At 53.1% G+C, this 14,497-nt stretch overlaps 1 protein-coding gene across 3 annotated transcripts in view; it reads left to right on the top strand.

The window, feature by feature from the left end:
• HERC3 (HECT and RLD domain containing E3 ubiquitin protein ligase 3) overlaps positions 1-14,497 on the top strand; it is a 93,609-nt gene that overhangs the window by 2,817 nt on the left and 76,295 nt on the right. The gene's annotated exons all lie outside the window — the stretch shown is intronic.

Genomic DNA, 14,497 nt, shown 5'->3' with positions numbered 1-14,497 from the left:
CTATTTATTTATTTTTTGCATGTTCTTGGTCTAATCACTTGGACCGGCTAGGCCTTAAGGATAGGCTAGAAGATTTTATTCCAGAACTGGGCACGTTAGCAGGCTTGCAGTCATTGTCAGCGCTATCCTTTTCCTTTTTCATCTGCTGTGTATTAGTGCCTTTGGGTGTTAGGTTCAATTCCAGCCTCCAAGGAAGAGAAATGAACAGGAGGGTGCAGTCCTTCCTTTACGAGGAGCTTAGCGCCACTGTTTGCTGGAGATACCGAGAAATGCCACTAATTATGGCCACGTCTGAAAGCAGGAGCCGCTGAAAAAGAAGGAAGGAGGCAATTTTTTTTTCCTTTGCGTTGTTGGGGTCTTCCTCCCGGCTCTGTGCTCAGGGCTCACTCCTGGTGGCACCAGGGATCAAACCATGGTGGACCACATGCAAGCGTCTTAACTCCTATAATAGCTCGCAGGCGCTGCATGAAGAATCTTGATCAGTATAACCCAGAAAGCAAAGTTAGTAAGTTTTGCCTGCAGGAATCCTGGTTTTCTCAGCGCTGGGTGGAGTGCGGTAGGTTCTTAGCAGCTGCCACAATGCCCGGTCCTCCCTCTAGAGAATGTCCCGGGCTGTGCGGGGACGAGCTGCCTCAGTAACACCCCTGGCTTTCATTTATTATATTTCTAGGCATGACATAAAATGTGTAACATGTGTTAAGAAACAGTCCAAGGGCCAACGCAGACCATCAGCTGAGCCCTTTCTAGATTGTTCCTTCCAGTGCCGTTGCCCCTTGGCCATGATCATCTTGTATCTTGTACTCATCGTTGTTTTGTTTCTCTTCATCTCTTTACGGACCTCTAATGTTTGTCTCTCCTGGGCTTGGGGTTTGGGAAGAGGGGTCACGCTCACCCTACATGTTTTCAGGCCTTAGCTGCTTGGTTTCCGACACGTGGATTCACCTCTTTCTCACCTTCTGGACAGTATTCTGTTGTGGATGTCCTGAAGTGTATCCCTTCTCTCCTCCTTTTTTAATTTTTTTCTTTTTGGGTCACACCCGGCAATGCACAGGGGTTACTCCTAGCTCTGCACTCAGGAGTTACTCCTGGGGGTGCTCGGGGGACCATATGGGATTCTGGGAATCGAACCTGGGTCAGCCGTATGCAAGGCAAACGCCCTACCTGCTGTGCCATCTCTCCAGTCCCACTCTCTCCTCCTTTTTTTGTTTTGTCTTTTTTTTTTTTTTTGCCCCATCAGGCAGTGCTCAGGGCACTGAGCTCAGTGATCTGGCTGAAATCCTGGCTGGATCCTGGCTGAGATCCACGCCTGGCTCTGCGCTCAGGGATCACTCCCGGTGGGCTTGGAGACCATAGGGGTTGCTGCAGATTGAACCCAGGTTGGCACGTGAAAAGGGTGAAAGTTAGTCCTGCTATACTATCACTTCAGCCCCTCTTTCTTCTTGATGAGCATATATATATATATATGTTTATTTCAAACAATAAAATAAGCATTCATATATAGGGGCAAATGGTCATGAGATTCTTCTTTTTTTTGCTTTTTGGGTCACACCTGGCGATGCACAGGAGTTCCTCCTGGCTCTGCACTCAGGAGTTACTCCTGGCAGTGCTCAGGGGACCATATGGGATGCTGGGAATCGAACCCACGTCGGCCGCGTGCAAGGCAAACGCCCTACCCGCTGTGCTATCGCTCCAGCCCCGGTCATGAGATTCTTCTTGCATTGCAGAGTGAGAACGTCGCTAGGAATATGTGAATAGTAAACATTAAAATGAAAAAGAGCTGGATAGCTCAGAGGGCTGTGTGTGTGTGTGTGTGTGTGTGTGTGTGTGTGTGTGTATGTGTGTGTGTGCTTTGCATGTGTGGCCCGTATTTGAACCTGGCACTGCACGATCCCCTGAGCACCCCCCGCCCCCCGCCAAACCAAATATAACTGATTAAAAAAAAATTAAGAGGCCTTAAGTAAACTTAAATTTCGGTTTAGTTACGTCTCAGCCCTCTTCAGTGGCATCTGGCTGCCATGTTAGACTTGAGTGTGGAACACTTTCACCCTGCAGAATCACCCTTAGAATCACTCACCTGGAGGGTTGTTCACCTCAGGGAATTATGTAGGGAATTACTCAGCCCACGGATCACCTCCCTCAGTCTTCCTCATTACCGTGTGACCCACTGGGCAGTGCTGGCCGGGTGCCTTGCTCTGCTGTCGCATAGGAAGTACTGGAACATCTTCGTTTTTCCTTGCTGCGCTAAGTTATTGTTTCAAGTTGCAGTGCCAGTTGGTACTTGAAGCAGCTGTGAGTAAGAATCCTGGCCCGGCTGTATTTCTGTTAGAACATTGCAGTTCTCACTAGTCCCGGCTCCTGTCTTTGGTCTTACTAGACAGTGGCGAGATTCTAGCAGCACAAGGTCCAGTACCAGGTAGTGAGGAGGAGACCATCCGGATCAGGTTATGGGGAAGGGGAAGGACATTTCCTGGGATGCTTGAACAGCTCAGAGGACCAAGGTGTGTCGTCAAATGAGAGAGAGAGAGGGGGGGAGAGAGAGAAGAGAGAAATGAGAGAGGAGAGAGAGGAAGAGGGAGAAGAAAGAGAGGGGGAGAGAGAACCGGTGTTGGAAGCTGCTCCTTGCATCTGTGGCCATACACCACCTGGATGCAGGTGACCCCGCCCAAAAGCTTCCTTTTGCCTCCTGTGCTTGTGTGGGGGGCCACATCCAGACCGTGGCTCGACACGGATGGAGCTCGGGGCCCCAGGTGGGATGCCGGCGATCAAACCGGGTCGGCTGTGTGTATGGCAAATGCCCACCTGTCCCGGTGCCATTGCTGACGACGGAGCATGTCCCTGGGATGGCTGGTCTTTGTCAACTCTGGATTCTGCGTTTGACTTTTGGCTGTAGGTCGTTCGAGAGCTGGGATTTTTGGGTTGTGCCGTGGAGTGCTGAATGAATGAAGCCTTGGCTTGCCTGTCCCGCCCGTTCCCTGCACCATGCAGGCAGTGGCGTCTAAGCTGATTCGGGAGGAAGCTGATCCGCACTCTAAATGAGATTAGAGGTCCTTCTCGAAAGTTATTTAGGTCTCCTTGACTTTCGAAAGAAGGGATAAGAATCAGTGGTTGTGCCCCGCGCGTGTCTGCGTGATCAGACAGGGTTTAGGAGCTGTAGCTCGAGTTTTTCCCTGGCCACAGAGATTTTTCCATCTTCTCGCCCTCTATCATTTGAGATATGTTTAGAAAACTTGGCTCCTTGCATCCCGGGATGTGGTGGTGTCTGTGCAGCCCTGCAGGCGGGGGTGACCCTGGGGACCTCGATGGCGGGAGGTGGGGAGGTCTTCATCCTCTGGCCTCTCTGCGGAGCTGTCCTGGGTGCTGGCTCTCACCCGGGACTGTGGGAGTAGGGACCAGGCCTCCTCTGCACGCGGGCACCCCGTGGAACAGCTGTTCCGTCTCCCTACCCTGTCCCGTCCCCCACGTCGAGCAGGCCTTGGTGTTTCCGCTCCTCCCCTGCATTTCACAATGCGTGCGCTTAATTCAGTGCCTGCACATGGGTCCCTGGGAGCCCTCAGCCCCCCTGAGATCATGGTGAGTCTCAGTGAGGGTACCAGAGGGGAATTGGGAGCCGTGCCGTGGGGGGCTGGCTCTGGGGGGCAGGACCGAGCCGGCTGCCGTGGGCTGGTGCACCTTCAGGGTGTGCATCTGAGGGGGTGAGGAGGGGTCTCCTCCTCACTACCTTCTGTGCTGGGAGACACGCGAGGAGAGGTGGGACTGAGGGCTGGGAGCGTGGAATTCCCAGTGACGAAGGACATCGCCAAGGGAAGACTCAGCTTCGTGCCCGCCTGTGGTGACAGGTCTCGGAGGTTCTGCTCGGTGCTTTTCAGGGTGGGGATTGTGTGAGGGCTGTGTTGGCTTCTGGGTGCTGTGCTTGGTGCCCGTCAAGAGCTCATGATCCGTCAGGAGGCGCCCCATGGCTTGGAAGCTGATCTCACATGCTGGGGGAAAAGGCAGCACTAAGTGATGGTTGGAGGGCTCGCTCGGATTGGGAGATGCGTGCTGAAAGTAGACTATGGACCAAACACAATGGCCACTTACTACCTGTGTTGCAAATCATAACACCCAAAAGGAGAGAGAGAGAGAGTAAGAGGGAATGTGCCTGCCACAGAGGCAGGGGGTGGGAAGGGGTGGGGGTGGAGGGAGGGATACTGGGAACATTGGTGGTAGAGAATGGGCACTGGTGGAGGGATGGGCGCTCGATCATTGTGTGATTAAAACGTAATCATGAAAATTCGTAAGTCTGTAACTGTATCTCATGATGATTCATCAAAAAAAAAACCACACACACACACACACACACACACACACACATACACACACACACCAAAAAAAAAAAGAGCTAATGATTCATTCCAAGTGATGCCAAGTGATGCTTTTCATTGGTGGCTGCTATTTAATGCTTAGTAAATATTTTTTTTTTATTCGATGACTTGAAGATTCTATGACTCAGGTGCGGGGAGCTTGGAAGTCTTAAATAATCATCCTATTTGCCTTTTTTTTTTTTTTACAATAAAAGTGGCTTCTCTTCTGAATCGGGGATGTGGTCATACCTCAGGTGGTTTCTGGAGGTTGTCATTTGCCAGTGCCACCCAGGTCCCTGCCAGCTCTCGGGATCGGACTCACGGTGCACAAACCCACAGGCTGAGAGGTGCAGGATGCCAGTTGGGCAGCGCGGCACAGCCTTGCGTGACCGCTCAAGGGATGCTCGGTCCAGATGAGGATTGGCCTGGAAAATAAGTAACTTAAGGCTGCTTGTGAGTCCAGGAAGCTTAGTGCTCTTGTGACCAATAAATAAGGGGTCTGGTCTGCGTGTCTGAGCTCAGCAGGCCACACGGTCGGGGTGGCTGTTGGTGGCCTCTGCCCCTCAGGACTGGACGGACACTCCAGGAAGTCCTGGGGTGTTGCTGTCTGCGTTCTCGGCTGCTTCTCACAGGATACCGTGCCGGAGTGCGCACTGGCCTCCAGACCTAGATGGCCGCTCCTTCTGGGATGGTTGAGTCACATCACTTAACTCTGGTTCACTTTAGCTTTTCAATTCCTTTTTTTTTTTTTTTTTTTTGCTTCACTTCATCTTTAAGTTAGAGGTGATAACAGTTGTATCTCAGTAGCTCATGGAAGAGTAAATGCATTGTGTGTGTGTGTGTGTGTGTGTGTGTGTGTGTGAGAGAGAGAGAGAGAGAGAGAGAGAGGGAGGGAGGGAGGGAGGGAGGGAGGGGTCAGGTCGTTTTTTGTTTTTTTTTTTTTTTTTTGCTTTTTGGGTCACACCTGGCAATGCACAGGGTTTACTCCTGGTTCTGCACTCAGGAATGACTCCTGGCAGTGCTCGGGGACCATATGGGATGCTGGGAATTGAACCCGAGTCAGCCATGTGCAAGGCAAACGCCCTACCCGCTGTGCTCTCGCTCCAGTCCCAGGTCGTTTTCATTGAATGAAACATGCTTAGACGTGAGAGTGAGAAAAAGGGGAGAGTGTTTGAGTGAGAGCAGCAGCTTCTCTTGGATGAAAATAAGCCAGTAGACAAGCAAGCGAGGCGCGTGTTCAGAGAGAAGGTGTGTGTCTCCTCACTCCCCGCCAGGCTGACTTCACCCGGGGCCCCTTGGTGGAGGGTGGGGGGGGTGGCGGGTGAGTGCCTCTACCCACTTCAACATTGGCCCAGCAGCCGCAAACTCCAGGACCCACTCACCGCCACACACATGGTCGACCTTCACAGGCTCGAGTCAAGCCCCCCACACATGAGAATGATTTTGCTGAAAATCCCAGGTATGCAGGTTTTGTGCTGAAACCTCCAGGCCCTCAAGGAGTTGGGGATGGGCGCCCTCCCCCCATCTCCCTGTGCTTCCGGGAGCCTGGCAGTCACCCCCATGAACAGCCACTGGCACTATGGAAGCTCATTAAACAGCCATGATCCAGAGACTCACAGATAAACCTCTCGGAAGAGAGCCACGCTGCAGAGATGCTGCCAGACCTCCAGATCACCATCCAGTTGAAAATGTAACTCCAGCTCTCTCACCCTATGTAATATTTTAGAATTCCGGGAGGACTTGGCTACTTCTGTGGCCATGTGACATCTCGAACTTTATGCCACTGGTGTACCAAGAGTGGCACAGCACTGGTGGGTGTAAAGTTGAAACCAACTGATCTTGATTAAAATATATATATATATATATGTGTGTGTGTACATATATATATATATAGAGAGAGAGAGACAGAGAGAGACAGAGAGAGAGAGATAGCACAGCGGTAGGGCGTTTGCCTTGCACGCAGCCAACATGGCCGACCCGAGTTCGATTCCTCCGCCCCTCTCGGAGAGCCCGGCAAGCTACCGAGAGTATTCGATATGCCAGACACAGTAACAACAAAGTCTCCAATGGAGACGTTACTGGGCCCGCTCGAGCAAATCGACGATCAACGGGAGGACAATATATAGATATGTATTTATACATATATATTAGCACACAAGGCTCAACCTGTAACAACGTGTTCGTGATCTCTTCTACAGTGCTTAATGGTTTCAAGGTGAGACACAACAATTTTCACACACTTTTCTCCGAGGAAACCTTTTTGGATCATTTTTAGTGGATTAGTCAGAACAAGCAATGCAAAATAAATTAGCATTTGCCTTTGGGGCAAGCTTTAGTGCTGGTTGGGAAAATTCAAAATAATGGTGGTGGGAAGGTGTAACGGTGGTGGGATTCGTGTTGAAATATTGAATGTGATAAATTGTTATTGACAGCTTTATAAAAATAAAATGAAAATAGAAGGTGTGTTTGCAGAGCAAGCCTAAATGCGTTAATGTTTGTGAAACCTGGAGAAAAGTCTCAGACTGTGAGTGCAAACTGAGCCTTCCCCGCTGTTGTTATTCATGATGTCGTTGGTTCCTCGCATCAATCGGATTTTTATGACACGCGACAGAATTCATCTCAGACCATCCTAAACAGAAAAGGGTCTTGTTAGGCGAAATATTTGCATGTAGGTGATTCACCCTAGTTACAACTGGAAAGCTGCTTTATACATCTTATTTATTATTGGGACTGGAGCAATAGCACAGCGGGTAGAGCATCTGCCTTGCACGCGGCCAACACGGCCAACCCGAGTTCGATTCTGTCTGCCCCTCTCGGAGAGCCCGGCAAGCTGCCAAGAGTATCCCGCCCGCACGGCAGAGCCTGGCAAGCTCCCCGTGACGTATTCGAGATGCCAGACACAGTCACAACAAGTCTCACGATGTTACTGGGCCCGCTCGAGCAAATCGATGAACAACGGGAGGACAGTGACAGTGATGATTATTATCGGATCACCGCGAGATACATAGTTTCATGACTGCGTTTCAGTCATACAGTGTCCCTTCACACTCCCCACCCAAATGTCCCATTTTCCCTCCAGATGCCCCACACCGCCTCACCCCGTGGCAGAACTTTTCTTCTCTCTCACCCTCTCTCTCCTCTCTTTCTCTCTCTCTCTCTCTCTCTCTCTCTCTCTCTCTCTCTCTCTCTCTCTCTCTCTCCGCAACCCCCCCTCCTTTTGGTCAGTATGGTTTGCAATGCAGATACTGGAAGGGTTTATGACAATTTCTTTTTCAGGAAGAATCAGGTTCTGAGAGGTTTTCCTGCACATCTCTTGTAGAAAAAACTGCGGCTTTTGATCTCTTTTGAGATTTCTTTATTGGTCTCGTAGAGTTGCTTTGGACACTACCCCAGCCCGTCACCTGGGAGCGGGTTCTGGGAGCACCTCTCTCCCTCCCACCGTGTGACTGCCCCTGTTCTCTGTGTGTTTACGTGCTTCTGGTGGATCTCTGCCTAGTATATATTTCTTTCAAATGAGCAACCGTGCCCAGTACTTCTTTGTAGTGAAACACTGGTCAGGAAGGGGTTTTTAATGTGTTTCTGGCCCTAAGTACTGCGCGTCATTTTCTTTTCTTTTTTTGCTTTTTGGGTCACACCCGGCCATGCACAGGGGTGACTCGTGGCTCTGAACTCAGGAGTTACTCCTGGCAGTGCTCAGGGGACCATATGGGATGCTGGGGATTGAACCCGGGTCGGCCACATGCAAGGCAAATGCCCTACCCGCTATGCTATCGCTCCAGCCCAGTGCGAGTCATTTTCTCGGCTGTGTGCCGCTCTCGTGTGCTGGGGCACCAGGGCTCGGCAGTCCAGGCTCACCCCCGTTCCCACCGCCTCTGCATCTTCTGTGGGCACTGGAGACGCTCCCTTCCCGCTCTCCAGCGTGGCCATGTACACAGATGGGCTCATTTTCTGTGACTGATTCATGAATGTTGAACCCAGAGCCGCCGGCACCCGAGACACAGGCCTGACACACACTAGGTGTGAGGGCACAGCCCCGCGCCCGGGGCCACATAGCAAGACAGAAACATCACTGAAAGGAGACAAAGAAGTCAAATTGTGAAAGAGCAGATCCTGAATAGACACAGAAACAAGACACTGGACACAGGGCCCTCCGGGAGGCCACATGGTGACCATTGCCTGAGCTGAAGGACCGAGGCTGGTCTTGGTGATCACAGGGACCATGCTCCTAGGGCCACTCAGGGCTGCCCCCGCTAGCACCCGTGTGGGAAGGGGTACCAGGATGCTCGCAGGTGTGGGCTAGGCTCACAGGTGAGTTTTAGTGCAGAGGCCAGTCCCCAGATGAGGGACCCACAGGAGTGACTGTGCTTCTGTCGGGAGGTGGCGGTGCTGCGTCAGGTCCATCCGCGTGCTGGGGTCCCCTTGCTGTCTCACATCTCGGGGTTTCACTGTGTCTCCACATGTGATGGGGAAGGCAGTTTTCTGCAGCCTCCGCTGCCCTCCGAGCTGAAAGGTGGTCTTCGGTTGGCCCTCCGTGGAGCGCCGTGGTGAAGAGCCGGCTCGCTTGGGAGTGCAGCCCTGGTCTGAGGCTGACCATACTGTCCTAAGGATGCTGTTTGCTCAGAGGGGGCCAGGTGGGGTTCCTGCATGAAGAGGGGAACATCTGCTAACAGATTCAGAGGGACTTGGCCAGAGACAATAGACAAGACGACGGTTGCCTTAAGGAATCTTTTTTTCTTTTCTTTATTTTTTTTCATGGTCTAACTTACTTCTCGCAGTGCTGAGGGTGGGCCCAGGGCCTCCAGCTTCCGGGCCATGTACTCTACTGCTGAACCACATCCCCGACCCACAGGAACGAAAACAAAACAAACCCTTCGTTCTTCAGAAAGGCGCCGGTGCATTGCCTGGGGTTCTCCCCAACATCGCATCTGCCCCAGGCCCAGGGTTAGTGGCCCAAGGTCAGTGGGGATGAGGGTCGGTGGTTGGCCGTTCACTTGTTCCTGTGCTCACGGTGGCCCACCTTTGTGCTGGACATTTTGGTATCGTGTGGGCGAAGCCGCTGTGAGCGTTGTGTACGGAATTCCCCAAGCTGAGCATTCATCCCTTCCTCACACAGGGGTGGGGGGAACCATTTGCACTGGCAGCTGGTGGTCTTGGAGGCACCTCCTGGTGCCCCCCCACTCCTGTGTTCTCTTGCTTCCTTCCTGTCCCTGTCCCCTTTTCTTTTCTTTTCTTTTTAATTTTTATTAGGGAAACACCATGAGGTACAGTTGTGTGCGGAGAGTGGTCTCAGCATGGTGGTGGCTGGTCCTGGAGGTCTTCTCCGCACACATGAAGGTACTGGCAGAGGGACAAACCCACGCGGGTTCCGGGGCCGAGACCTCCAAGCCTACTCGGATTGGAGTCGAGTATCCTCCACCCAGATCCTCCAAATTCCAGCAGGCGGGGGTCACACCCACCACCTGGCCCCTTGACGCCGTGTAATCCCATCAGCGGCCAAGACTCAGAGACTATAAAATCCAGATCCCGGAACCGCGCGGCCGCATTTGCGGCTGCGTGACATCTTATCAGAACTTTTTTTTATGACATCTTATTATCTCATTCCTACTTTGGACAAACTTGCAGGCTATCGAATGTAGCCTGCCCACAGGGCAGAGTCTGGCAAACTCCCCGTGGAGTACCAAATATGCCAAATACCAGTAACAATGATGGGTCTCATTCTCCTAAAGAGCCGTGAATATAATCTCAGGGCTAGGATGAAGGAGATGTTACTGGGGCCTGCTCGAGGCAATCGACGATTAACAGGATGATGAAATGAAATGAAATGAAAATGAGGTACAGTTGTAGACTTACAAGTTTTTGTGCTTGGGTTTCGGTTATACAATGATCAAGTACCCATCCCTCCACCAGTGCCCATTTCCCACCACCATGGATCCCAGTATCCCTCCGCCCCCCCCCCCCCCCCCCCCCCGCCTCTGTGGCAGGGCATTCCCTTTTGTTCTATCTCTCTTATTGGGTGTTGTGGTTTGCAAAAGAGGCAATGGGTGACAATCATGTTTGGTCTATAGTCTACTTTCAGCATGCTTCTCCCACCCTGGGAGGATCCTCCCAACACCCTGTTCCTGTTTCTGACGCAGGATTTGCACTTGGCTGGGCCGCAGTGTTGGTGCCGCAGCCGCCATATCTTCCCCACGGTCCGGTTTCGTTTTCAGAGAGGCTGCTGTGCTTTCAAGTTTCCAGCACTTCCTCTGTCGTGGGTGACTTGTGGTTTGGTTGCCGTGCCCGCGTGTGTGTGGCCTTGGGTTCACGGCGACCCGGGTGTCCGGGCGGCGGCGTCACTCAGTGGGCCAGACTGGACATCTCCTCCGGCCTAGATCCGCGTCCCGATTCTGCCCCAGTTACCGCCGTGACCTTGGTCTTGCTTCGTCCTTTCTCCCAGCTTTGCTCTGGTTGAAAGGAGCTAAAAATAGCGCTTCCAGCACGGGGTTGTTGTGAAAATGAAATGAGACGATGGTCCGCAGCGCCTGCGAGCACTGTGATGGATAGCTGCTCTCTGGCGCCCACGTCATCACCCGCGGGAGAGACACGACCAACTCATGAAACATTCAAAAGCAAGAAAGGAATCGGTGGCTGCAGCCGCTGAGCGAATGGGAAAAATCAAATTATGACGCGGTGATGTGATTTTACCCGCCCGTTAGCGTGTCCCTCCACCCCACACCCCTCCCCTTCCCGTCAGTGCAGAGAACTCAAAAATAACGCTTAAGGGGCAGGAGCGATAGCACGGCGGGGAGGGCATTTGCCTCGCACATGACTGATCCGGGTTCGATTCCCAGCGTCCCATATCATCCCCCGAACACCACCAGGAGTAACTCCTGAGTGCAGAGCCAGGAGTAAGCTCTGTGCATCGCCAGGTGTGGCCCCAAAAGAAAAAAATAAAACATCTAAAGTGAGGTGGATTTTTGTAGTTCCCAAGTCAAGGCAAGGAGCAGAACTCTTGGAGAGAAATAACGGCTAAGAGGTGAATTAAGACTCGGTTTTCTGTTTTGCTTCAGGGCTCTACAGGGGCTCACTCGGGTCCTGGTGCTCACACGGGGGCTACAGTGCTCACAGCTTGTCCGTCGGGCTTTTGCTTCTTGGCACTGGAGTTTGCACTTGGTTTCCATTGTGAGGCCCACAGGGGTGGCATTGCTTTCTGGGGGACTCCCCCAGGCCTGTGGCGCCAGGGTCCCCAGACACAGCAGAGTCGCCAGGAGTGATCGTGCTCAGCGTGCGAGGCACACCAGACATTTGAGCCCGTGGCCGTCCGTCTGCAGCAGGGCAGGTGTTCGGAGCCCTGGCACTGTCCCCCTGGACCCCCCGCCGACGCCTGGCTGTGGACACGTGTACAATCCTCTGCCGTATCCAGCGCCGAGTAGAATCAGAGGCTGTTTAGCCAGCTGAGGAATTTCCAGGCTCTTTTCTGAAATATACGCGCCATCTCATGTGCTCACAGGCGATGTCGGGGGGGGGGGGCTGCCCTTCTCCCCGTCCTTAGCAACACCGTCCTCGCTGAGTAGAACCAGGCTCGTGGGTCTGAGTGTGGGAAAGAGAGCTGGGATGGACTTATTATTATTATTATTATTATTATTATTATTATTATTATTTTGCATCACACCCGGTGATGCACAGGGATCACTCCTTGCTCTGCACTCAGGAATTACCCCTGGCGGTGCTCAGGGGACCATATGGGATGCTGGGAATCGAACCTGGGTCAGCCGCGTGCAAGGCAAACGCCCTCTCCGCTGTGCTATCACTCCAGCTCCAATGGGATGGACTTGTTACCTGCAAGAGAAGTGATCGATTCCGAAGGCACAGGAAAGCTTGGGTGAGACCCTGGGGTGCTCACCCAATCAGAAGTCACGGGGTGCCCGCAGACTCACTCTGGCATGTGCTGTGCTCTGACCTCAGGCAGTGCAGTGGGGCTGGAGAGCTCAGTGGTTGGAAGCCCCTGGTCAGGGCAGAGGCTGAGACAGGGAACTGCAGGCTGATGTGGGCAGAGAGACTCCCACAGGCGCCCAGCTGGGAGGAAGTGAGTCTTGACTTGGCTCTAGAAGGACCTGGAAGCCCGGGGCTGTGTCTGAAAGGACGGAGCAGCCGGTGCAGAGGAGGTCGGTACCAGGACCTGCCTTCACTGCTGAGGGATTGCGGACGCACGGCCTCTGCGGAAACCAGAGTGGAGACCTCGCAGGAAGCAGGACTGACGTGTGATCCGGCAATTCTGTCCCTTGCTGTCTATCCCAGGAACACACACACACACACACACACACACACACACACACACACACACACTCACTTAAATGTGCCTGCATGGATTTCAGTTCTGTTCTAGATCTGGAAACAACCCGTGTCCAAAAACAGATGTGTGGAGAAAGAAATTGTGGTTTAGTCCCTGCTGGAGGTGACTCAGAGCGTGTGGGGAGAGGCCTTGAGCGTGGCGGCGGTTCGGTTCTGGAGGTTTTCGGCTGCCAGGGCTGCGTCCCTTGGGGCGGGGAGGGCTCTCACCTGCCCCCCCTCTTCCCGTTCTGGGGCACCCCCCGTGAAACAGCCTGGTGCGGGGTCCAGTGGCATGACTTTGGCAGGCGTCATATGTTCCTTTTCGGGAGAGAGGGATGTTTGACCTGATGGTGGCCGGTAATGGGATTATCTGGCTGGAGGCAACTCCGAAAGGTGACGCTTCCCCAGTGCTGCTCGCTGTGACTCGCTGTGAGTAACCCCCTCCCCCTCCCCACCTCCAGATGGTGCCAGAAGTGAAAGAAAAAGGGGAGAGAAGGGGGAAAGGGAGAGAGGGGGAAAGAGGGAAGGAGTGGAAGAAGGGGGGGGGACACACAGACACTGTGGTCTATGTACACGATGGGCATGATTCAGCTCTCGGGGAAGAGGAGAGCTTCAGCGGCAACACGACTAGACCTAGAGGCTGTGGTTAAGCATAGTAGGTCAGCAGGAGAGAGACAGTTGACGGACATCATCCCTATCCGATGGGAGCAGGAGCAGAGGGGAGGAGAAACACAGGTGGCAACAGAAGCAGCGGGGGGTCGGGGGAGGGGAGAGGGTGGGAAGGGACCCAGGGACAGTGGGGGAGGAAATTTGGCACTCTGGTGGCAGATGTGATGAACACACAACAGTGTATGTACCTATACCTGAAGCATGAAAATCAGCACCTGTTGCCTCAAGAGTAAAATGGTTTTTATTTATATTTTATTTTTTATTGAATCACCACAAGATGGACCATCGCAAAGCTATCCATGATTGGGTCTCAGTTCTACAATGTTCCAACACCCATCCCTTCACCAGAGCACACCCCGCCCCCCCCCCCCCCCCCAGCCCCAACCTACCTCTATGGCAGGCATTTTTTTTTCTTCTTCTTCTTTCTCTTCCTCCTTTTGTACATTACGGTTTGCAATACTGGTACTGAAAGGTCATCGTGTTTGTTCAGGACGTTCAGTATTTTTACTGGGAAGGTGAGTTGGCAAAGCTTTTTATAACTGGGTGGCAGCGTTGGGGTGTGGATGTGACTGCCGGGGTTTCTGGAAGTACAGGGAGGTGGGGGAGGAAGCCCATCCCGACCCTGAGAAAGCCTGGAGATTTCAGTCACAAAACCCGCACACCCAAGTTTTCAGCAGATTATATCTTGGCGAGGTATGTCCTGAGACGGCGGAGTCTAGCTGGGGCATGGTGGCCCTTTCGGATTGTGGGAGCAAGCGGCTGCCGGGGGCTCTGTTTGGGTGGGCACACACCAACCGGCCCCCCTCCCATCTACCCTCGTCTGTTCAGCCTTTTACAGGTCCGAGAGTAGCTGCGGCTTTTGATGTCTTTTGAGATTTATTTATGGGTCTCTGAGCAAGTCCAATGAATGAGCTTGCATAGCTGAGCCGGAGGTGGTTTGTGGGCGTGGCTCCCCCATACCTCACTTCTGGCCGTTTAATTTCTCAGGAATCTTGCTCCCGAGTTGTTGGGGTTCGGCCAGAGGCACAGCGGTGATTTGGGGGATCAGGAAGCCTGTGGGTGCCATCAGGATGCTGCTGCGCACACCCGCGGGTCCAGGTTGACCTGCTGGCAGCACATCTGGGCCCAGTGTCGAGGGCAGCAGTGGCCGGCAGGGACCAGGGATGGGGTCAGGGCTG

This window comes from Sorex fumeus, unplaced genomic scaffold (genome assembly GCF_029834395.1).
Source record: "Sorex fumeus unplaced genomic scaffold, SorFum_2.1 ptg000013l, whole genome shotgun sequence".
Lineage (NCBI taxonomy): Eukaryota > Metazoa > Chordata > Mammalia > Eulipotyphla > Soricidae > Sorex > Sorex fumeus.
This window is presented reverse-complemented; position numbering and strand designations above follow the sequence as displayed.